General features: G+C 35.3%; 1 protein-coding gene across 1 annotated transcript in view; it reads right to left on the reverse strand.

Annotated features, from left to right (window-relative positions):
• Positions 1-26,881, reverse strand: part of LAMA2 (laminin subunit alpha 2) — a 336,031-nt gene that overhangs the window by 308,559 nt on the left and 591 nt on the right. The gene's annotated exons all lie outside the window — the stretch shown is intronic.

Genomic DNA, 26,881 nt, shown 5'->3' on the forward strand with positions numbered 1-26,881 from the left:
ACAATGATGCCAAAAAAAAAAAAAAAAAAAAAGTAATATCGTACAAGATTATCCCCAGAAAGAAGTCAGGATGTTGGAGAAAACAAGAACAGTCAGAAACACCCAAATGCCCATATTAATTCTAAGTTTTTCATAAACAAGTTCACCAGCAATATCTAAAACTGATAATGACTTTTTAATATATTTTTAAAAGCTCACACATGATAAAAAATAATGTCCTCTTTGGAAAATAATTACTTTTTATTGTTGCTTGTTGGTAGATGTGATTTTCTGCTTTCATACAGAATAAAGATCTGAACAGCTCAATATGACAATCATTAGAAGAAAAATTATTACCTGAATTTAAAAAGGAGGTGTCCTTTACTCTGCCAAAACCAACTTAAATCAATTCAGCTTTGAATATCGATAGTGACATGGACTTATACTGAACAAGACTTACTTTTAATGTAGCTGCAGGAGAAATACAGCTCTGCTACAGATCATTACTGCATACCTCATATGCCTCATTCATTAGCCCAGTCAGAAGCAATTACAAGAAAGATATCCAAATGCAAAAGGCCTCTTTCAGAAGACTGTCATGTACAGTTTCTCTGCAATAAGGGAAAATTCAAATATTGATAGATGGCACCAGGACTGTCTCATTTCTCAGTTATGATATTTCTTCCTGTTTTATTTTAGAGCACTGTTCATTTGCATGAAGCACACAATAGTAATCAAAAATAGTATCCGAATTAAGAATAGAATGTGACCTTCAGGTCACCGAGTTGAAACACAAAAGAAATATAAAAACTTCCCTTGATAAGACTGCCCCACAGACTGTAACATGATTTCCTTCCTCTGCCTTCTAATTCCAAGTCACAAATAAGGTTTCAACTCCCTTTTCCTCTAGAAGTCCTGTCAAACTCCTTCCAAACTCTAACAGCCCCTTCTGAAAGCCTTAATTTTTTTGTTTTATATTTGAGCTGTGGAACAGTCAGAGCACTGCAATTTTTCATTATTAAAGGACTCTTCTTAAGCCCAGTGCTGTGACAGGATTCTAATACAGACTTATGATTTCACACTAACAGGGCAGAGTCACAAGAAGGTGGTGAGGCAGTTATATAAAATTATGTTAACAGAATGCCACCCACAACCCCCCATTGTATTTTTCATCTGAAAATTCAATTTTTTTTTTTTCTTTATAGGCTACACTTATATATTTCTTGAACTTCAGATAAACTGCTGGATGGATGGAGAGTAGAGAAAACATGACAGAAACGTAGAATGTAGAATACTGTCAAGGCAGGTATAAAGGCTCTTTGAAGCACATGCTGATGAAGCTTCAGAAGCTTCTCTTATTGCATGTTCTTCATTGACACAATCTGACACAATCATCCACACAGCTAAATCATCCTGAATCAGCTGAGTCTGGCTCAAATTCACAATCAAAGAAAAATAGTACAAGTGAAAGAAATAACAACACTACTCTGTGAGTCCCTATCCCTTTCTGGAATGGGTCATTGTAACTGCATAGAATGAAATTCACACTACCATGTAACAGTTTGTCCCAGATTTAAGCCCGTGGAAGCATATAACAGTACCTGAAGAAGAAACAACCAAAAACAAAACCTAAAAACAGGGGAGGAAAAAAAGACTGTTATGAAAAATGAATGGTGTACACAAGATTGGTTATAAAATTTATGAAGCTCTGCACAGAGTTTGCAAAGTGATAGGGTAGTTTGGGATCCCTCAGGATCTCCGCATCCTCACAACATAAAAAGTTTTGTGAGAACATACGACTTTTTTTATTTGTACAAATTGGTTGTAACAAAAAAAGAAACCGTAACTGATATAATATGTACATATTAAGACAAGTGAAAATTCACTCTCTTGCTGTATTGCAAAAGGATACTTCACAACAGTTCATGATTTCCTAACCACAGATTTATTGATTCTGAGTAACCATTAATTATGCAAAATTAATAATTCATATTATTCAAACTTAAATTCAATAATATATGGCAGATAGTTTCCTTGAAGGTAGAACGCCTGACATTATCTGAAAACTGGGTAGACAACTTTCAATTGCCAGAAATGAATTTCTGTACCGCAGTATAGACTTTTACTGTACCACTTTATAGATCAATTTTTTTTTTCTAGGGAAAGCATTTTGTTGCTTTCTTGTCCAAATAGTCCACTCATCCATCTATTTTTCTCACTTTACATTTACAAGCACAGAGATTTTCCATATTAGCTTTTAGGTGTGTGCTTTTGGTTTGGGGTTCTAAAGAAATCTATAGAAATTACTTATTAAATGTAGAATTAACTTATCACATTTCATTCAACGTAGAAACAGTTTATTCCTCATTTTTCAGGTTCAATTAATTTTTCCCTTTTATTCACCCCTTTCCTTCTTCCTGCCTACATTCCTTATGATACTTTTTTTATGACAGAAGCTACTTCAGACATTTTGTCTAGATTACTCAATCAGTACTGTCCACTTTTCATGGTCTTTCTTAGGCTTCATACCTTCTCCTAATTTGCAGCTCACACCTAAAGGCAGCATTTCCAAGACACACTTAATAGAAAGCTTAAGAAAACCTTAATCTCTCAGAGAAATCAGATGAGAAGAGTATTGACTTAAAATCATTATTTTTTGAGAACTTGCCTGTGGAGTTGTGCAACAAAAAGACAGCTGATTTGCAATCTTACATCATGCCTCCCTTCAAGTAATTTATGAAGCAAAAAAAGGTATTGCTATTCAGATATGAAATGCCTTAAAACACAGTCTTGGCTCTTTTCAGTATACATAAAATTTGCAGAATGAGAGAAAAGGCTTATATGCACTGGCAAAGATCCAAGGATAAGAAAAGAAAAAATTCTTTATAGGAACCATGTACATCTTCATAGTAGGATGGTCAGGATCTTTGAAAGGCACATTAGAACTCTTCATGTTTAGATTACCATGGATTACACTAAAATATCACGTAGCAGAAAAAAAGGAAGTCAACAGAAATGGAAGGAAATGCAAATTATTGCACTTAAATCTGGACAAATGTGAGACTTTTTGTCAATATAATCTTCCTAAATATACTTTGATAGAATTCAATCAATAACGGTTCTACTTTCTTTCTTCATTACATTGATTCTTAAATAATACTTTTTTTTCTCTCATCCAAATGACTGGATGGAACCTGATAGTAAGATGTTCCTCATTTAAGCATTTTTCTTCTGCTGCTTAGCAATCGATTCCTGCTTTTCAGCAGCAGACCAACGATATTGGCAATTATAATAAGCTTTAGTAAAGACTTAGACGGAAGGTAGTACACAAATCTTTCCAACCTACTTGCAATACTTTGCATGCTTCAGCAGCTTTGCCAACCATTTGTCAACATTCTTGTAATCATTACTACTCTTGACACATTTCACAGATATTAGTTATTTTATGATCTAAGATTTATTCCTGTTCCTCTTTCTTTTGCACAATAGAAACATACAGTATGTAACACAGCAGACACTGAATACCTTTGTTTTTTCAGGGTTCACCTGCAGACATTCTCTGTGACCAAAGGAGAGGTCTCATTTGCCAGTTCATCTGTGAGCTTGCCACATGCACAGGACCAGCACGACAACATCAACTTGCACTCAAAAGCATATATACAGCTGTGGTGATCACCTTTTCTATTCCACAATGCAAGTCTGTAGTCTAGTAAATCCAAGAAAAGGAAAATCAAAACTATCTTTCATCATGTTCTGCTCATCAGGCTTAAAATGATGATCTGTGTGAATTCTGATGTCTGACTCTCTGTTAATGCACATGGAGTGCTATGGGATGCAAAAGTGGAAGGCAAGGCAGTCTAAAGGAAATTTTAAGGTCCAGTTCTCATTTTAGTAAGCATTCCTGTATTTTTCACTAGAGAATCAGTAAATAAAATTTACGAAATATGTAACTGTGTTTAAAAAGTATGGGGACCAAGGAATAGATATGAGATACAGTCTGTTTGCCAAATGAAGTGCCTTACCACTAAAAACATCATCCAGTTTTCCCAAAAAATTTGTACTCTTTACCTGACTGGTAATCTGGCTTTAAGAGGAAAGGCATTACTAACTAAACTCCACCATACTTGTCTGTATACTGATGCACAGAACATCCTCTTTCGACATGAAACATCTCTGACTGAACAGAGATAAAAACTCAGCCCTCATATGAGAAGTGAGAGACCTATTTCATAAAAAAACACTCTGTCAGACACCTCCTCTAACACCTGACATTTGGAAGAACGGCTGCATATGGCAACTTCATCCTAAAGAACAATACAGACACAACAAATCAAGCAGTATGCCAGGAATCTTTAGATTTGGACTATAAGTCATCACCTACATGTGCTAAAAAGATACTGAATTTCATTTTTCAGCACTGTGCCTTTTCCTATTTGTTCAGGATTCTCTCTTCCACTCTCACATTTTTTTCTCTGTCTTTTCTGTACTACAAAATAGCCTTCAATGTAGCGGTGGAAAGATCATTTGGATTGCATAAGAGAGTGCAGAATGATTGCCCTCCTTCATCCATCTCTAAGAGAAGTCACTATCAATCACTATGTTTTAAACCAGTTTAAACAAAAAACAGTCTTATTCTTGATCATATTAAAGTGCCTAAAGTATTTGGTGAATACTTAGTGTATTCTAGTTACCTATAGGCTGAGATTTTGTATTATAATATTGAACATAGGATAGTTTGAAGATGAAAATTATGTTGGTCAGCCAGTTTGCTTAATGATATAATATGTGCAGCTCTTCACCGTGAAAAATGAGAATTATTTTGTTTTCTACTCTTTTGTAATTTTCTATCTCCTCCCTTAAATATTTCATCCCCCATACAATAATGATTTTCCCTGTGTAACACCATACTGAGGGATACTGAGATCCCTCAGTAAATGCATACAGCCAAACAATTAACATTTTTAGAACACTTCACACTAGAAGACTTTCACAGCAACGCCACTGACTGTAATATGCAAATCCCAACCACAAATCACTTGAAATGCTTCCAAACAGTAAATGAAATATTTTACTCAGGTGGCATTTGATTGAAATTTCCACTTACAGATATCACAATATAATTTGATGCCTTCAATGCTTCCTTTGTGTCTTTAAGTTATACTGGAGAAGTAAAACCACAGCTTGTAATCAACACAATGATATGGCACAATCCTTACACACACATTCCATAATGCACAGCAGCTTCTGTGGGGTTGGTGAAGGCAGAAAGAAAAAAATGGGAGTTAAAATGAATAATACATCAGTCCTCTGGTATAAGTACGGGAGTGACGTTTTGAGTCAAGGTGAAGTCAGGAGGTGAGGAAACTGAAATACAGACACTTGGCTTGTTTGCTGCAAAGTTTCAATCATTCCACTTGCACATTTAAGTAAGTTACATCATCTACAAGATGTGACAAACTCTGCAACTGCAGAACAGAAAGACCTTATATAACACTGAAAGGCTGTTAGAAACATTTTCCTTCCAACAGCAAATATACTACTGTGTTTTAAAAAATCATTAAAAGGAAGTGACACAATGAAAATTCCTGTAGAAACATATGGGAAAATTATATTACATCTGAAATTAAAAACTACATAGATCATATTTAATATAAATGGCAGGAAGTTATAGATTGGATAGTAGGTAGATGATAACATGGGCTATTAGCCCTGAAAAATTGACTATAAGCTCAAAATATGTGTATACTTCTTCAGTTGAACTGTATTTCAGAGTAATTGTACCTCCTGATTATAACCATCCAAAGGCACAATCTGGCAGTGAATAGAAACACTGCAGCTTCAAGAATTTCTGTACTTCACACATAAAGTACGATACATCATAGCAAAATAATAGTATTAGAGAATAAGGATATTGTTGCAAGGTGTGAATCATGTGCTGCAAGGCAATAGAAGTTATTTTAAGAGAAAAAAAATTTAAGAAAAAACAGGTTTGGATAATGAATTTCAAAATTAAAGTCTTTTGATTAAAGATATTCATAATCAAGACTAAAATATAAACATATTTTTAAAACTGAACAGTAAAGCTACAGATATATCTGTTTGCAAAAACTAAGTGTTGTTCAAAATATCTTCCAGGTAAACTATAATTTACTTCTGTGCTAAAAACACTGAAAGGTGGCAGAAAGGGAATTTATGTTTGTGATCTGTGCCATACAAAGGTTGCTTGAGTCCTTCCATTCATCCTGTCCCTATTTCTCAGAGAAAAACTGCTTTTCAACTCTATATCTGCCTGCCATCATCTTTTGCCTCAGGCACTAAAACAAATTTTAGGAGTTCCCAAAATTTAAAACACAATCGTTCTTACTTTCTAATTTGTTCAGTGAAGAGCTAACAGTGAGAAAAATTACCCAGCACTTGTGTCTGTTTCTCTCATGACTCAATGGCAGACCCCTTCTGCTCACTATTTCCATTCCAACAAGCACACAATATTTAGCAGGTCAGATTTCATTTTTTTGCCTAGATATAAATGTTCTAGCATACTAAGGAAGACCCACATGCTGATACATAAGTCCCTCCAATTTAATTAAAATTAACTATTGTGTGGTACTTAAATGGGATTTAGGTAGCAAAATGATCAGGTTTGATTCTGCAAAGCAGCAAAATGGCACCTTGACACTGGTTTGTATGCCCTCAGTTGGTCCCCAGATTGTCCCAGCTGGTCAAAGCAATCAGCATTCCAAACTCCACCATAAACAGAACTGAAAAATATATGATATTTTAAGCATACCTGCTTTGGCCTGGTTACCTGGCTGCTAGGTACTGATTGAGTATACAGCCTCAATGCACTTCATAACAAGACAAGCAGAAAATCTCTGGTCTTGGATTTCAGCCTTTTAACTGGTCAGGGTATTTCTTTTTTCCCAAACCATCACAATCTATGTAATACTGGCAAGCAATTGTCAGTCTTTTAAAATAACATTACTATTACTTAATGTAAACAACCAGTAATTCTCTGAGTACCTGACACTTACAGGAACTACTCAAGAAATAGATTAGGCTTTAACTAATACATATTCTGTTTTAATTTAGTTTACTTAATGTATTAAGTATCTCCACTATTCCTTGAATACAGTGCTTAATAGATATATTATACTTGAGCAGATAGTTTTTGTATAGATTACTACATAATTATATAAATATACATTTACACATTTGCTTAAAATTAACATGCTTTTATAAAACACCAATTTTAAGACAATATATAGACAATGAATCCATTGCCAGGAATACTGCTTGTGCATGCATCCTGCTACAAATGAACACACATAGTTAAAGCCAGAGCTGCCATGTATCAGCCAAGTTATCTTTCATACAGGAGTACCACTGAGATCACATGCAGAGAAATACACTTTATCTGTACTTTCACAACACGCCTGCACTTACCACCACTCAAATACAGGAAGGAAGGAAAGAGTTATCTGTACTCAATTGAATTGTTGACTTTGTCAAATGCAGCTTAACTTCAGTGGAGTTCAGCTATAATGTTCAATACTTCATTGACTGTAATTGCAGTCATTCCATGCTCCCAAAAAGCCAGTTTATGTAACATCACACATAGCTCAATATTCTCCATGACAAAGTCTAGCTATTCTAATCTAAATTATTATATGAGTTTTAAACCCTGAATATTTTTTTACTTTATGAATATATATGTCTTTGCAGAGACCACAGAAAAACAGTTATCCTGTTTTTTTATTATGGAATTGAGTGTCTTATATTTTTAAAAAAGCTTGAGAGAGTACCTTAGATACCGACAAAATATATGGGACATCCCAGATAGCACATATAGCAATAGCACCCAGAGGAAAAATAATCACATATACCTGATACTTAAATGCCAAGACAGATCTACAGCACGTAATAAAGGTAACTTCTGTCCATAATAGACCTGTGTCATTATTCACAAGCCTTTAAGAAGATTTCTAAGTTCATGTTCCTGAAATTTTTACTTCTCCACCAAACTACAGCCATTCATCTCTTTAAAGATCTTGCCTCCCCTATACGCCTCACAACCCCAAGCTGCAAGTAATTTCTCATGTTTTCCTGGATTGAATTCTGCATCAAAGGAAAGTGGCTATTAGCAAGCTCTGTACCAAAGGAAGGTGGCTATTAGCAGATCACAAATGTCATTTCATGAGAATTTACTGGGCATTCAAAAAAGTTCTCCTTGCAGGCTGCAGAAACTTAAAACTTCTTTTCCTGAGTCTTTTGATAAGATAAAGGTATATTAAGGTATATTATACCTTCTTTCCATAACTAAACAAAGACTTGGGTACTCATGAAGTTCATTCATTTTCCATATGTAAACTAGTTGGTCTATTAAATGATCTCATCCCTCTATATCTGACAGAGCTCAGCAGAATAGAAAGCTTGAAACCAGATCCATAGCTACAGGGATATATTATCATCTTGACAAATCTTGCCTAATTCACCACCTCATCTGCAGGTAAGTCAGTATAACATCCTAGTTGCTTCTACTGCCTCCCTGTTTCCCACTCTTGTTTTCAAGGAATGAAATATCTAGCCTAGTGAACATTCTGGGTTTTAAAAGTAAGATTTATGATTTCTCAGACCTTATCTTTGAATATATGATGTACGATTTCTGTAACAAATAATTTTCAAGTCAATTTCAGTCAGTAGAGATGGGGAAACGAGCATCATGAGGAAAAAGAGAGAAAATTACATAAATATAAAAAATATGTAAGAAACATTAGTTTTTCATACTTCGATGTAAGAAAATAAGTTGCAAGGCCAAAATCTAATAGCTTTTTAGAAAGTGTAACAAAGTGAAAGGATTAAGGATAAAATCCTCTTGAGTTTGATTTCCAATGCTAGCATAACAGACTGTCTTCACCTGTTATTTCCTTCATGTCAAACACTGAGACACCACAGTAGACCAGTGCCTGAAGGACTCCAAGACCACTACTGCTGCATCTAAGCCTGAATTTTTCTTCTTTGCTGAAGAAAATCATACCTGTTTAAAAATTCTAATCCTACTTATATTTTTATGTAAGCTAAGGCTTCCCTCATTCATGAAAAGAGGCCACATTAGCAAGGCAGATCCAGAAAAGCCGCAGGCTTCCGAAGTCTTGAAACAGCATCCAAGCTCTCAGGAGTGGAAATAGTAAATTAAGTGTCCACAATGGCTCATCATGCCCACTAGGACCTAGATATTCTTTTAAAACAGAGCTGTGGCTCTTTCACCTAATTAAAAACAATTAAATTCTAATAAAAGGCTTTAAAAAACAAGTAGCTGGCATTCACCCAGCTTTAATATATTCATTAAAAATGTTCATAGCTCTCTGCTGATCAGGGAATTTTGTGTATGTTCCATATGCTGCAGAGAGTTTAAGGAAAGGCACCACAAATACTGCCTTTCCCAATTTTCAACATCTTCCTCAAATTTTTATAAGCCAAAAATTGAGGCATGCTGAAAAGGCATTTAAATTGCCTAATGTGTGCACACTTGCCACACATAGTCTAAGAATCCTCCATAGTGTACATAATCTCAACATCCACCTTCAGGTCATGCAAAATTGCAGTTTATATACACAAAAGGATAGGCAGACTTCCCAACAACAGTTGTTTATTGTGTCTGATGCTATTGAGGGGAAACATCTTCTGTTGGCTCAGCTTTAGATTAGAAAGTACAAAAAAAATCTCAAAGGAAAACAGCTACATTATATTTGATTTATTGAAGTTCAATGACAAGATTGCCAAGTTCCTTTCAAATAGAAGTACACAAATCTAGTGAGGTAGTAACCATGAACCACACCTATTCTCTGAAGGTAATGGAGATGACACACAGCTTCTACTTTCACAATATTTGGGGTTAGTCATGCTACACAAATGAATCACAACATTTCCATTTTACAACATAAACTCATGTTTTCAAAAATTCTGATCATATCTTGTGCCTGGAAAAATGAAAAAAAAACTGAAGAAACTGAAGAAACTTTATCACTTTTCCTCAGAAAGCTTTATGATGTGGCAACCTACCACTTGTTAAAACACAGTCTTTTCAAGGAACCTATTTTAGATCTTACATACCATCCCTGCTCCCCAAAAAACTATGAAGGGAAGATTCCACTGGGAGAGAAGGGAAAAGAAAATATGGGAATAGCCATGAAAAGTTGTGTACTGGTGATGTGTGTTCTAGGACATTTGGTTTATATCCCTGTTTTTGCAAATTCAGATGCCTTAACGCTTGTCTCAAAATACAGAAAATCTCAATTTTAAGACATCAGTGTTTGGCATTAGGTACTATCTTTGTCTTATAAATACATAAAGTTCATAAGTACCCCAAGTTCCAGATATGATTTTGATTTCTTGGGCTATTTATTTTTCAGAAAGATAGAAATTAAATTAGTTGGAAAAAAGCCTGAACAGCAAACTTTACACAATAACATTGGAAAAACTTTCTGCTGTTTTGAGTTCCTAGGCATGTGGTTCTCACTACATGAAATCTGCCATGTTCTTATGCTTTCTTCCCTGACATTGTAATCCTGACATATGGAATATCTTACAGACTTCAATTTCCTGACAGGCATGCAGAATTTTCTGCACTATCTAGATAAGTCAAAGTAAACTATTATAGGATGGAAACTATCATTTTGACACTGTTCCACTATGAGAGAACAAGGGTTTCCTGCTCTTCTCTTCTCATGGATTTACAAAAGTCACAATCATACTTATTTCTTGAATTCAGCTTACATGTATTTCAAAATGAAATCTGAAAATACGCTTCCTTTTCCTTTCATAATAGCAATCTTTAACAACTATCACTAAACCATAAGTACAGCTGCAAGTAATATTTTACAGATGCAATTTCTTCACAGAAGAGCCATAAAGCAACTTAAAACCATGACTTTTTAACTTCCAGGGAATATAGCTGTGTAATAAAATGCCTACGGAAGACATTGGTAGCTGGTTTCTATTGCCAGTTTTGCCACTGAAAACTTTAGTTCTATGTCTTTGTATGTTGGTGTATGTTGTATGAAAGTTATAAACTTTCTTTGCCTGCAGTACTTGTAGCAAGCTATAGAAAAAATATAGTCAACATGTAGTACTCAAAAATGAGAGCTCTAAAGAAAGAAGGAAGTTTTGCATTTTTCAGAGTAGGTCTCAGCTTCTGACTTGCTCTAGTTTTGGCCATTTCCACTCCTAGAAATACTACAAGTATTGTTCATTTTCTGAGACTTCAATTACTGTCACCTCCACCAAATACATGATTTGTGAATTTTGACATTCTTCCCTATCCAATAAAGCATCGGAAGCATAATTTTTGAAACAAACCAGATAGCTTCAGTACAATGGACTGATCCATAATTGTCTAAAAGGATTTAAATACATGCTTTTCAGCTCCTAGGAGACTGGCCCAAATTCCAAACTACTTGAGAAGGAGAGGGAAGGATTAGGCATTTTCACACTTCTTACTCAACTTGTTCTCCTGATGTTTTGAATATTAATTTGATCCAGAAAACAAAAGGAAGCATTTCTCAGTTGTGGGGACTAGACTAGTCTAATCTTTCAACACAAAAAGTTCATTGTAACATCACCAATATTTTTTATCATTACAATTCTTTCTTTGCCCTTCTATCTAAAGAGTATTGGCCTCAATTGCTAATTATATAATCCATTATTCAATTACATTATCTCTTTCTTCATGACCTCCCTTCTGTCTAACAGTACCAGAGTAGAAGGCAAGAAAGTAAAGCCCCTAAATTTGGAGCAGTTAATCTCTCTATTTAGATCTGAGCAAGCCTCCTTCAGAAGAGAAATCAGAGCACCTCAAACTTGTATTCTGAAGTTCTGTATGAAGTAAAACAATTCTGTTAATGAACACCTCCCTAATCAAGCTACACGCCTGATGTTAACTTGTGTAGATACTTCCCCCAGCACTTCATGTCTCAGTGGCTTGGGTTTCTGTGCTAGCTTTCTTTCTTTGGCTATGTTCTTGAAATGCCATACTGAGTTAGAGAAAAACAATGTTAAGAAACTTCTAGCATAAGAGAGCAGCAAAATTTGCTTGTTTCTTTAGAAATATGAAAATCCTTAAGTGAAATGGGGGGAGACTATTGTGTAATACTACATATTTTAGAGCACAAAACCAACAAAACTCTGAGTAATTAGGAAATTTGGACTTTGGAATTCATTTAATTCATGTCTAAACGTCTGATGGAAGTCTGCTCACACAGGGAAAAAGGAATGAATGGGACCAGATCTTGGTATTTTTATTCATAAATTCTACTTAGCACTTAGAAAGAGCAAAAGAATTAACTTTATTTGTTCATACAAATTTTGCTGCAGGAGTTCAATTCTCAATAAGTAATCTATTGTATATAACTTCAACTAAATTTTTAAAAAGCTTACTTTGAAGAAGACAAATCATGACAATTTCATCACCATGGTGAAAAGTTTTTAGCCATTGACGAAACATGAAAGCAGTTGGTTGCCATGAAGATGCTGCTTTGAATAAAAGTATTTCTGCACATAAATGTACCATAAAATAAAACATCACTGCACTTGAACTAAACAGTCATGTAAACAGCAATTGCTTACCTTTTGGAAGCAAATCTGCACACAAAACTGAATATAATAGTGTTTTTCCTGTTGTGATAGGGAACAGTTAATCACAGATTACAGGACAAATAGGGGTAACAGAGAGCATCCATTTATAACAGAGGTTGATTTTGGATCCAAGCTTGTTTTATCTGGCATATCAGCAATACTACAGGAAACCACATTCAGATTAGAACGCATAAGGTTGAAAGATTCACAACGTTATCAGATTTCCCATGCAGCATGCTGTTGCTCTGGGCAGCATTCTAAGACTGGTAACAAAATCCAGACGCAAATCTAGGGCATTATTTTTTAACCTTTATTTAAATTTATAACTTCCTATTTATGTTGTTCAAATATCAAGTTCACAAGAGCTTGTTATCAAAGGCAAAAAAAGTAGGCTGTGACCTGATTTAGAAGGCCACTAAACTTCTGCGTCCTTCATGCATTACTCATCCTTCTGGGGCCTGACTCTGCGAACACTAAGCATTCCTCTAAAACAATAACTGGAAAATTTTCAAAAATCCCATACTGAGCATGCAGAACAAGAACACTGAAAGTGTACTACTCTTAAATAAAGGACAGTATCTCTATTTACACAATTCTTTCTACAGCCTGCTTCACCACTCTCTTCACACCACTGTGCATCACCTTAAGACAAATACCAAATTTAAAAACCACACAATTCACCATGTTGCCATTTTCCTAGTCAGCTGATACATGTGGGGCTAATCATCCATATTCACCAGGACTGGAGTAACAGAATATGTGTAAAAAACCCATATATATATATATATATATAGCCATAGCTATAGAGATATAGAGATATAATATATATATATAGCTATAGAGAAAGATATAGAGATATAAAGATATATAAAATATATTAAAATAATGTATGTTATATATACATACCATTATATGTATTATGTATATATAATATATAAATATATTTTATTGTATATATTACATATATATAGTATATCTATATATTTTTATATGTATCATGCCATGCATTGCTTAAAAAGCATCAGCCAGAAGAGTTTCCTGGAATATTGTGCTGGAATACTCCTATCTGTAAAGGAAACCTGACCCCAGATTCCCTCAAGCAGATTAATTACAGATTTCAAGAAAAACAACAATCCCTCATCACACATTTCAAATAACTGAATCCAACAACAGACTACCCAGTATCATAGAGCATCTGGCTTCAGAAGTGTTGCTATTTTTCAAAAGTACATTCTGACAAGAGAGCCTCTTGCTTTGCAAAAAAAACCAAAGAAACAGAAAAAACCCCACAAACTAAACAAAAAACATCCCTGTCACTTCTGAGGAAGACAAAGGTTCATGTACATATGCATGTTTTTCTCAGACAAGAACTACTTCTATTTCCAGGCCTATTAAAATAATCCTCTTGAGCCTTTTTATGAGGCTGAGGACTGACGCACAAACGAATTATTCAAGGTATGTGTACCTCACCTTTCCCTATCAGGTATTGTACCAAGTAAGTTGCCAGATTCAAGGATAAGTTTGTCTGTAGGCAGAAGACACGAACCTGCTAGATTTAACAACATTACTAGAATACTAAAATTAATTCAGTATTCCATTATACATCCATTATATCAAAAGCACAATGCACTTATCTAAATAGCAGTATACATACCTCATTTATGAATGTGGAAAGAACAGCTTAGCTCACCTTCCAAGTCTGTCTATTCTAGACAGACACAAAAATTTCAATTTAATGGACATTATGCGGAAACATTCCATAGAGAAAGGGGATGAAGTATAACAATATTATTGATACATGAAAAGGCTTCTTCCAAGGGTGAGAAATACGATCTGTCTCATGTCAAGAATGCTCTTAAGAACACTATTTTAAAAAACAAAGTGCCTCAGAATAGCTACAATCTCCTGACTTATTTCTCCTTACAGTCTCTATTGCCACAGGTAGGTCGTGTCTAAGGGCCATCTGTCTGCTCTAAACTACATGCTCTTTATCTCAGTCCTGCACCCATAGTCTAGTATCAAAAACACAGATTTACTCAACATTGTTGCCAAATTCTGAAAGCCCTAGATTATTAATGTGGTTGAAATTTTAATGCATCTCAGCAATATGCAGTAATTCTAAACATTATATTTGTTGCATCTTAGGTAGAGCAACATACATTGTGATGAAGCTTAAGTTCTCTGATGTATACTAGAACACACCAGGAACAAAAATTCAGTTAAGATTTTAGTAAGAGAGCATTCATTAACTAGAGATAAAGTAGGTTAAAATTTCAGGGGTTTTTTGAGAAGAAAGCTACAAAGATTTTCAGGAAGAAAACAGCTTGTGTGTGCTTGCCAATTTAAAAACAAATAAATAAATATAAAGCAAATATACTAATTCACTTTCATGCTAATTATATTTCCTAGTGGAAACTAAGGATGAGAAGTATCATATCTTAAAATCTCTTTAGGTCCAATAATACTAAATACACTCTTACACATTAAATCCACCTTAAAATCTAATAAGGTGTCAGATACAATTAGCTCTGCTAATAAAAATTAATCTGAATTCTTTTAGAATAAGCCTCTAAAACCTTGAGCTTACTTCTTAAGACACTTTATCCAATAAAGGCTGAATCCTTTTCTGAAGTTTCTTACCACTGGTAAGAATTACAAGAATTATTTGTACATAAAGAATTATATTACTGTTTGGCATTACTCCTTGTCAAGTTTTCCGTAAAACATAGATACACTCATAAGTACATATGCAGGAGTGATTAATGTTTATGAAACAGAACAGTGGGATTCCAGAAGTACCATATGATGACATGTCAATATTTTGATCCACACAGACTTAGAACAGCTGTTTCTTCAGCCCAGCTGATACAGTGAAAACATCTCAAATTCAACACAGATAAGTTTAATTCCTAACAAAAGAGACTACTATGGATCTGTATATCTAATTTTAAAGAACTTCCCCTAGCATACTATTTCCAGGATTAGTTTATCTTAAATCTTTTGTTTACTGTTAAGGTACTGCTGTAGAATCAAAGGAGCTGATACAAAGATAGAAACACAGCCTCACTTAAACAGGAAACAACACTAAATGATTCTTCATAGCTCTGTATAGCCACTCACTCCCTAGCTTTCAACTACAGCAAATACTTCAGTTTAACAATTCATTCTAACACCCCTGGGACCTTCTGGACCCGCTTGTTCTTCCAGACATTGTAGAAATAAATGGCTTGCACACAAATACGTTCAGCAGAACAGTAAGACGGAACAAAATGTTATGTTCTATGTTGTATACTTCTTCCATAATGACTTGGAGCTGAATTCTTGCCACGAGGAAGCCAGTAAGAATCTCACTGTAATTTCAAACAAACCCAACTTTCCTCTAAAATGAGTACAAATCATACAGTTTTACTCAGATATTTCAAGTAGCAGCCATAAAGGAAAACCAGGTAGTGATTGAGAGAAAATTGTTTCATTGGACTCTCTGTGGATTTGGTTTAACAGGGAATACATAAGTTCACTTTCACTTCCAGAAAATAATTGTAGAGGAACTGTCATACTGTAGACAGATGCTACATTTTTAAACTAATTCCAGAAGTGATTTAAAGGTCTGCTATGCAGAATATAATGTCTTTTTAACATGAAATTTAATAATTACTTCAGTTTATTAAACTGATTGAGGAAACGAATTTCATCTCATTCCAGATTGTCTTAATAATGTTGACTCACTTTGCAACTAAATGATGTATTACAAAGACAGTTAGGTCAATTAATGAATTCATTCATCAATGGATTTTCAGATAATTGGAAGTATTTATTTTCATACCTTTCAGCTAAATTTCCTTTTAATTCCCAGAAACTATTCTACACTATGGGACAAGAGTAGCTTAAGAGAGCGCTCACCTTTTATGGACCATGTGTGAAGTTGTGCACCTGAGCAGTATAAAGGCTCTTACGGGCACATTTTACCCTGGAGGTCTGTCAAGTTATCTCAGGCACACACTGTTCAGTCACTCAGCTTCTTTGGCACAAAACTGATTGAGCCTTTGCAACAGTAACTGGGAAGAACACTCTGCTGGCATAACAGCAACATCAGTGCTGTTTAGCCTAGTTTGCATGAAGACCTCATAGAAACCTTCCAGGGTCTGAAAGGGGCCTACAGGGAAGCCAGGGATGGACTCTTCATCAGGAAGTGTAGTGACAGGACTAGGAGTAACAAGCTCAAATAAACAGGAGAAATTTAGTTTAGATAAACAGAAGGATTTCTTTACTGTGAGGATGGTGAGGCACTGGAACAGGTTGTCCAGAGAAACTGTGGATGCACCATAACCCTGTCATTGTTCAAATCCCGTCTGGATGGGGCACTGAGCAACCTGGTCCAGTGCCCCTGCCCATGGGAGAGGCATTGGAACAAGATGATCTTAGAAGTCCCTTCCAATCCAAGTCATTCTGTGATACAGCAGAGGAAGAGAGGCAGTAGTTGAAGTCCATACTATGAGTGTTACATCAGGAGTTGTTTTCACTTTGCAACAACTTACACAAACCTATATTTATAGAAACTATGAATCTATTTAAGCCTTACTTTTCCTCACTTATTCAAGATGTCTATTCCGTGACACTTTCTGTGCTGTGCTTCTTAATGTTTCCAGGCATAAGTCTTTCCATGAAAATATTTACAAATAAAATTAAGGATAAGTGAGACAGAGAATTTCTTGCATGAGAAATGTGAAATGGGTTTGTTTCACAAATACACAGAAGTGAGGTGGATGATTAAAGCACAGTCTATGTTCAAGACACAATACATTTCACCATTTTTGAAGCAGACTGCCTACAAATTATCCCATCTTCCAAAGAGATGGTTAAATACATATGAAAATTGATGGTCTATAAGTGACTGTACAACTGGAATTCCTGATCAGTCATGGCAGCTTAGATAAGGCAGAACACTTGCTACTTACTGGATCTTTAATAACTGAGTTGTAAGAAACTAGCTGAACCCTGTTTAGCTGAATGCTGCATTTCCTCATGCTAAGTGAGGAAGAGCAGAATTAAGTGAAGCATTACAAAAAATTACTGAACAGCTTCCAACATAACTCATGTTCGCATCTATCTACATCTATCAATTCAATTTAAGACTATCTCCATCCCAGACAGGCATATAGATTGTCAAAAATTTTATTAATTTTACCATAAATGGAGTTCTTCCCTTTTTTTCTGTGATATCACAGTTTATGATACTCGGACTGCTCTTCTGAAAACCCAGGTCTACTATTATAGCCCTTATTAATATAGACGTATTAATACACATTCTTTGAGAGTTTCTTTTCTCCATATAATATAAAAAACCACTCTGGATCTCGTGAATGCTTCATATTTATCCATGTCTTTACTATTTCTACACTTGTTCTGTAATCTGAGCATCATATTTTCTGTCTTCTATTTCTTTTCTAATGAGGCTGTTTATATAACCTGTTCAACAATCAATTGTATAATGCCATTACTTTATCAGCATTTTCACAGCAAATTCTTTACAACCTTCCATAAGCTTTGAATTCGAATACCTATTTCTCCTAGAGCCTTTGTGCTGAAAGCACTCCTCAGCTTTAATTAATTTGTATCAAAGTTGATTTCACAAACATTTCCATGCTAAAAACAAATCTTATACCCAGAGTTGTTAACTTCATAAATCAGCTTTTCTATCCTTCCGTATCTGTTGTTCAGATCAAAACCCCGAGGATATTATCTATGTTTTCTATAATGCTAAATACAATCAGAAACTATTGTGTACCTTTCATTAGTCTGTTCATCACCACAATTTTTCTCATCAAATATTTTAAACATGTTATCCAGCACCATACCACCTTCTCCCTATACGGCATTTGTATCTTAGTCCCAAAGAGCCTGGAATACAAAGAAAAGGTTTCATATCAGCAAAGGTTAATTCCTGAAGCAAAAGCTTCATTTCTTAGCAGTAATCTCATAGAATATCTAATTATTTTTATTTTTCTTCTTTCAGCCAGGCATAGTCTTGCCTCCCAGATTTTTACTCTCAACAAGTACATTGTGCTCCTCAGTGTTTTTTTAAAATGAGCACTGACAGCCTTTACATGTTTCTGCAACCTCACGTGTATCTGTAAGTTATGTTTTCAAATGAAAAGTCATAAATTACTAAAATAAAAACCATATTTTATAGATAATGAAAAACAGAAGCACTATGCAAAAACTATGCACACAGTTTTGTACTCTGCCCAAAGTAATATACTAAACCAAGCACTGATCTCTCTCTCTTACTTGTGACACACATATGATTTCATTATTTTGAGTGACATTATGGGACATAATTGAGGTGCAGGCAAAAAGCAGACTGGCAGAACAAGTAGCTACATCAAACCCTCTGAATTAGAGAAGTTTTAAATAGATATTTTGGGACAAAAAGATATTACAAGTGGAAGCAAAGTACTGTACAAACAGCCTTCAGACATGTGAATTATCATGAAGAACCAAAGTACTAAAAAACAGTGTATCCATTGATTATTTTAGATATTATTATTTAGATATTCTCTATGAAATACAGCTGATTTTGAAATCATGAGTGTACCAACTCTGACCAACGGATAAGGTTTATCCTCAATCAATAGAAAAATGACTCAGGCTAACAGCTTGAGTTCCACTTTATTCTTATGAGACAGTGTCTTATTTTCCCAAGAACTGACTCAAACTCTTGATGCAGATGATGATGATTATTGCTATTGTTGCTTTCTCCATCACTTTTATATGACACAACAGTTCTTTCACCAATTAAGCTATGAGCTTCAAAGTCACTTTTCAGTAACTCCTTTCAATATGGCAGGCAGATTCAGTACTTTTTCTCCTCTAGTTAGCAAGCTATGAAGATGATACAAGCATTTAACTATTAATTTTTCTAGCAAATGATTGTCTTACTGTCTATGTCAAAGCTCCAGTGGGGCAAAGAAGCTGAATCTGCATGCATAATCAATTATTATAGGGCATGAATGTAAAGACTTCCCACCTACTCTGAATTTAGAAAATATTTCTCATATTTACTATGTAAGCATAGCAAAAGTGACACACACAGACCCCAAGTCCACACAATGCACAACCTTAATACAATGGAACTAATTCAGAAGGCTGCATCCAGCTGTAGAAAGACATTGTGCTTAAGTCAGTAGGCATATTACAAATGTATTTTTCAATTAAAAAATTGTGTGGGCGTTTTTCCCATGGTAAAGAAAACCTTTTTCTGTGAGGGCTCAGTCATCTTTGAGAAGGAATGATTAATGGAAAATAATCTCCAATTGTACAAAAATCAAAAACCAATGAGAAATGTACTCTGGTTTGTGCTGCAAACTACATGCTGGAATTCCTATATTCACAGTTGGGGTGTTGCCACAATTGTCATAAAAGCTGACTAAACAAGTGATCCACAGGGATGAAATAGTATCAAGATCTGTGTTTTTTCCTGGTAATATTAACTAATTCCGTAGTGTCAGTGATCGTTTAAAGTTAAACATAAGAAATGTATTTGTGGTGGTCTGCAATCCTCTTTTTGTTGACAAGGCAAAAATTCATGCTTAATTCACACAGTCAAATTAGATATGCAAGTGCACCACATCCCAGTCACCAGCTCTGGGATTTGCACAAACATACTTGTTCTATTCCTGGTGGTCTCACATACCAAATTCAAAAGCCCTGTATGTTTACCATGTTACTTCGTACTCTTTGAAAGGCATGGATTTCTTGTTCCATACAGCTCTGTGGCTTTCAGAGGTATCCAGACTACTCACATTATCACCGCTGCAGAAATGCACAGAAAATGCACAAAATAGTTATCCCTGCCACACAGTATTTTATCACACATATTTATAAACATAGTCATATGTAAATATAATGCTATTTGTTCCTTCTCTCAGTCTAAAAGTTATTCAGCAACAAATGTATAGCAGTAGTTCTTCATTCCCAGTGCAGGATAAACTCCAGGAAAGTTAATATATAATGCAATTCCTTACAGTACAGATTACCCAGACATTTCTGTGGAACAGGATTGCAAGCTCTTGACCAGTTAGCATAAAAAGAGTAATAAATTGCCACATTCAGCATCTCCCATCAAAACCTAAATGTAGCCTGAGTGAAAGTGGCATCAAAAAATTATCAGGGTTCATATAAGGAGCGGGTGTGTATGTAGAAAACCAAACTAAATCCTAACTCTCATTATCATTGGAAGTGTGCAGAAAAACAGGGGTTCTGATTTCTTTTTCTTGCACTTCCAACCAGTCCCCAGCATTGCTCCATTTGCCCCTAGCAGTGGGAAATACATTACAGTATGTTTAGAGGCATTCTTCTAATTCTTTCTAATCGACCTTGAAGAGCACCCCCACTTACTGGGGAAGGTGAACAATGAGAAGATGAAGCAATTTTCCATTAAAAAAAAATTATACAGCTATAAAAATAATTTTTATATGCTATTTTGTTCACTTTTAGATAATTTTATTTTTTATTACATCTTAAATCCATGAATCATGATGATAGTACATACACGTCAGTTGGGACAGAACAAGGCATTATAATGGTATTTGGATAATCCACTCTGCAGGAATGTTCATTATTCTTCCTGAGCTTTCACAAGAGTTCTTTGGCATAATACCACTACAGCTGCTTTACAGTCTAATGTTATTACAAGGTCTGATTCAAAGATAATGTCTGCTAGAGGAATCTGGCAGGGAGCAAGAGTCCTATGAAAATCCTTGTGACGCTAAGGTGTAACTAATGGAGACTGAACTGCTGCAAGAAATGTGAGTAGTAACAGTTATTTGTTTTGAGTGTTGCAAGAATCCTGAGGGATCTTGGTTATTTGTCAGTACAAAAATCACACAAATCCAAGTTATTTTTTTCTGGAGATCTTGTAATTTTTCTAATAAAAATAAATCATAAAAAGTCTAATCTCAACCTTACCCACAGTACAGAAGAGGTGCAAAAAAATAATTTTCTTCAGAACCTCTCTTATCTACATTTTTGGGTTGAAGAAAACATGAAAACTGCAGAAAAACAGAAACTAGAAATTGGCTATCAACTACAGTAGCTGGTAAAAGAGAATAAATAACATGTAGTCACCAGTAGGAGCCAGCTCATGAAACAGCTTTATTGGCAAACACAAGGAACTCCCTTTCCTATTTCAAACACATGGATGGAAACAGCATAAAGTTTAACAAACATAACATTTTGGTCTGTATTGCATATCTGTAAGCAAGATTTGGTTTGTATGATTGCTGTTGTGGCCTGAGTTGCTAGTGTGTGACATATGAGCTCTCATATTGTAGACAACACTCTTGGTTAGGAGAAAAATACCCAGTAATTAAGGAGTTATTATCAATGAAAAATAAGTTGGGAAAGAAAAGGAGATAATTAGGTATGCACACTGGTTCACATCTGCATGTATTTGTGTCCTACCACCATTCCTGACCTATAAATATGAGTAGTCTGGACTTCGGCAGGGGGGGAAGGAAAAGAAAACAAAAAGAAAAGAAAAGAAAAATCCACCCTACTGCAGGAATTCATGCTGCCTCTTATTCCAAAACACGATAATCTCAAAAAACTGTCAGTCCAAGTAGCTGGATAAGAAATTAGAACATGTGTGGGTGGATTCCTTCCTCCAGCCTGAATTAATTAAAAATGATTGTTTGCTGTATTATTTTAAAGCGGATTTTTGGAACAGGTTAAAGAACCACTGTTCTGACTTTAGCATTTTAAGCCTAATAAGAATGACTCATGTAAAAGACTTGGAGGAAAAATTAATAATAAGGAGGTTAAATATAAAGTGTGTCTTACCATCTTATGTTCCTATTTGTTGCTTAGAGAAATTCACACATTCTTGTACAAGACCTACCTCATTTGCTTGGGCTGTAGTTATTTCTAGTTAAAGCATTTACACAAAAAACTCTTGTCTTCAGTCAGTCTGGATAATTCTACCTATTTCTAACACCTTAGGCTGGCCCTTTACTATTTCTCACATTCTAAAGCTTAAATACTAATACTACATATTAATTCCCTCTGCTTTCACTTTCTCAGACAGTTATAAAACTATAAGAAAGTTATATGGACAACAGCTTTGAAGTGAAAAGTTAAAAGCAATCACGACGTATATTTGAGAGCAGCATCTCCCACCATTTTGGGGCTGGTTAATCCCTACTGATCAGTAATAAATACTGCTGAAAGAGTTTCTAGAACTGATTATGGTCTTGTACACATACATTTATGAAAATAACAATAAAAAAGGAAGAGAAATCATCATTTCCAGATCACCAAAAATTTATCTGCCAGAACATTAAACAGCATACAGAGTGGCCGTGAAAAGGGAACACACAGGATGTAGCATACTGCAGTACACCTTCAGTGAACAAAGTCTGCTACTTGTCATAAAATCCTGAAGCTGAATTAAGTAAATATTTTTTTAAAAAAATACACATAATTTTATGCATTCTAAGATGCCAGACCTCCAGAAAAGACATAATCTCCTTCATATTTTTGAAACCAGAGTTCTACACAGGTTGACTTACATGGACTGAATGGGTAATGGCTAAATTCTACTATTCTTCTTGCAGAACATAAAGTAATTTAGGACTCTTTTTCTTAAATAGCCATTGATTTTCAGTGATCATACAGTAAAGATTTTTGCACTGTTTGTATATTTGCTGATATTAGGTAACAGTCTCAAAATTTATTTAGGTGAGAACAAACTGATAAACAATCATCTAAGTCATGTTTTCTCAGGAAAGTAGAATGCAAATCTACCAACTAAATCTCATACAAGCCCTGTTCTCCAAAGACAGCCAGCAAAATGCTTTGAATGTTTAAATGCCATCAACCATGATGGAAATGCTCTCCATTACAAGATTAGAGATGGGTGGTGTTGGTTAGTTTTGAAATTGACCTTACTCCAAAGAAATGCCTACGAAGAGGAAACTTGGCTTATTGCTTTAACAGATTACATAAACAGAACATTTGGGGTGGTTTTTTGCCTCAGGAAACAGAGAATCTAAGTCTACACAACATTCTTCATTCTTAGGATCTGAAATACTAAACTAATGTCCTATTAGCCTTGTCTCTTGACTTTTCAGAGTATAGGGTATAATATACACATGTTTGTATGTGGGAAGGGATCTTATAAATCCTAGTTGCAATGACATAACACAGAGAACACAGTTTAGTTTTGAACTGAAGTCTCTGGAAACTTGTACACCTACAGAAAGACTTAAAAATATTGACCTGCCTGACACCATCCACTGCCTAACAGACTGGCACCAGTCATACCCTGCTGATGTTCATCCCTCATTTCTCTTTCAAGTGAGAAATCTCACTGACTTTATAAGCATCCTATATACATCACCTCTTGGAGTCAACTTACACTTCCTTCCACACATGCTAGAAGCACCTGTACTCCATGAATTATCTCCACTGGTGTCAGCAGCTGACACTACAGATCAAGTTACTGTGCAATGTATGCTCCTTAGCCCTGTCCCTACTATTCACACCTTCCTTTCACAGACACATAGCTTCCATTCTCTCTCATAACAGATATTGACATCCCTTCATAAATGCATGAACTCAAGATCAAAAGAAATTTTACATTACTTTCTAAATTACTACTATTTTGGTTCTCTCCCATTCCACACCGAATGGGATGAATCAAGGTTCAAGATTCAAAGGAACACTACATAACACTTTGGCCAATTTGCCTTAACTGCAAGTTATGCACTCCTTTAAGAAACACTCTTGAAGAACACACATGCCTTTCTGGTTCTGATTCTCCCATTTTCTGAGAAATTGAACTGGTTTTGGCTTGGGCAGAGTTAATTTTCTTCACGATGGCTCACATGGGGCTGTGTTTTATATTTGTGTTGAACACAGTGATGATGATAATACAGAGATGTTTTTGTTATTGCTTAGCAGGCCTTACACAGAGCCAAGGCTTTTTCTGCTTTTTATACTGCCACACTCACGAGGAGGCCAGAGGTGTATCGGAAAATGGGAGGAGACACAGCTGGGACAGATGACACCAAATAACCCAAAGGATATTCCATACCAAATAACATCATGCTCAGTATATGAAGTGGGAGGAAGAAGGAGGAACTATGAGATGTTTGGAATGATGGTGTTTGTCTTCCCAAGTAACTGTTATGCATGATGGGGCCCTGCTCTCCTGGGGATGGTTGAACACCTGCCTGCCCATGGGAAGCAGTGAATTAATTCCTTGTTTTGCTTTATTTGCCTGCACAGTTTTTACCTATTAAAATGCCTTTATATCAATCCATGAGCTTTTACCCATCTGATTGTCTCCCCAGTCCTGCTGTTGAAGGAGTGAGTAAGGAACTGTGTGGTATTTGGTCAGTGTCTGGGGTCAAACCATGACAGAAATTCTGCATGACTATTTAGTGTTCCAACAACAAAAGAACAGATAACATGTGTAGCTAAAAAAACAACAACAACAACAAAAAAAAACCAGCTTGAAATTAACTCCAGGTTTCTAACCACAGTAAGTCTTCTAACAATTTTAAAAGGAAAAAAAAAATTAACCACGAGAACAGAAATAAAAAAAGAAATACAGACTGTTCCCATCTTTGAGGTGCAAGATGTTCTTGAACTGTTCTGTTCTATAAAACAACATGGGAATTCATTGTGATGTCTCAAATAGTGTTTTTCAAAGCATTGCAGCTCTGTTACATAATTTTGTCCACAGACATGCAACTGATGCTAACAATTAGTAAGCAATACTTAGCATCCAACGTTATGGTTATTACCAAATAACATTCAAATCAAAAAACAAAAGCTGTAAGTCTAAAGATATAAACCATGGGTCTAGTAACATTCTTGTACACATTAAAAATCCCCCAGGACTTCAGTGAAATCAGACTTTTTTAACTTTTGGCAATACAGAGGAACTCATTACCTCTTTGTTTGAAGTGGGCAACACAGTGACATTTACATAGTGCTAGCACCTCCTAGCAGCTGCAACAGATCTTAAAAAGAATTTTAGAAGACAGTAAATGGCAAAAAAAATTTGGCAGGCCAGGACTTGAATTCAGCTGTTAACTTTAGAAGGTCTCATCACTACATAAACATTTAATTAAAAGTCCTAGGATTCCTCATTGAATTACAGAACTCACTTATAGTATCAGTGATGCAGCAGATGAACACCAAACACACCCACTTCTAAATTAAAAGGAAAATAATTTACATATCTCTTCACTGTTGAGGTTAAAGAAAACCATGATTCTGCATAAACAAAAGGACATTCTCTAAAATTGTCTGTGTGTATGTGTGTAAGAGGGAGAATACTAAAAGAAATGCCACATCAATATTAGCCAAAAAATTTAATTTGGAGGGGGGAAAAAAAAAGAAGAAAAGATCAGGAAGAAGAAAATGCATTATGTACTGCATTTTAAATGCTCTGCTTTTAAAATACTAGTCTTTAATGTTTACCAATAAGTCATTACCTAAACACAGTCTAATTCTGGGTGAGATTTTATCTACACAGATATTTGATCACCTACTATTTATTCTCACACAGTAAAATTCATATTAAGTTGTCAGCTGCTTGAGACCTTTTCTCATAAAATGTCAGTGCATTGTGTTTTCTAAAGTAAAACCTAAACTGTAAAAATTCCTAATCCATAATGTTCACCCTATCATATGACATCATGGCCAAAGGAAAGATAGCTGTTAATCCAGGGTCTTGAATTAATTTTATTTTGACACACCCACAGTATCTTCTAACTGAATTAATTTCAGCAAGGCTAAAAACGTTAAGACCACAAGTGTAAGCACCAGAAGAAATACTGTGGGCTGAAGAATGGTTTTAAGGATTTCCTATGAGAGCTGAGAAACTGACTAAAGTTTATTTCTCCCGTACCTATACAACACCCTTTTTGATCTTTCCACAGAACACTAGATGAAAAAGCAAACAAAAAATCCCCTTATAGTGTCAACACACCTAAACACTGCATAATGCATGATAATGGTATGTCTAAGACACTTACTACCCACGCAGGATAGAACTGATTTTGTTCCCATTCCAGTCGTGGCTGGTTTTTAACACAGAGAAAAGCTTTGCGTCGGGCTAAGCGCATCAAATCGCCACCTGAACTGAAAGCGGTGCAGGCAGCCCACACGAGTTTCAACACAGCCTATCAAGCTTCCCCTGTCACAGAGATGCCGGCAGACGGGCACATCCCGGCTGGAGGAGGGATGCCAGCAGATCAGC

Source organism: Parus major, chromosome 3 (assembly GCF_001522545.3).
Source record: "Parus major isolate Abel chromosome 3, Parus_major1.1, whole genome shotgun sequence".
Lineage (NCBI taxonomy): Eukaryota > Metazoa > Chordata > Aves > Passeriformes > Paridae > Parus > Parus major.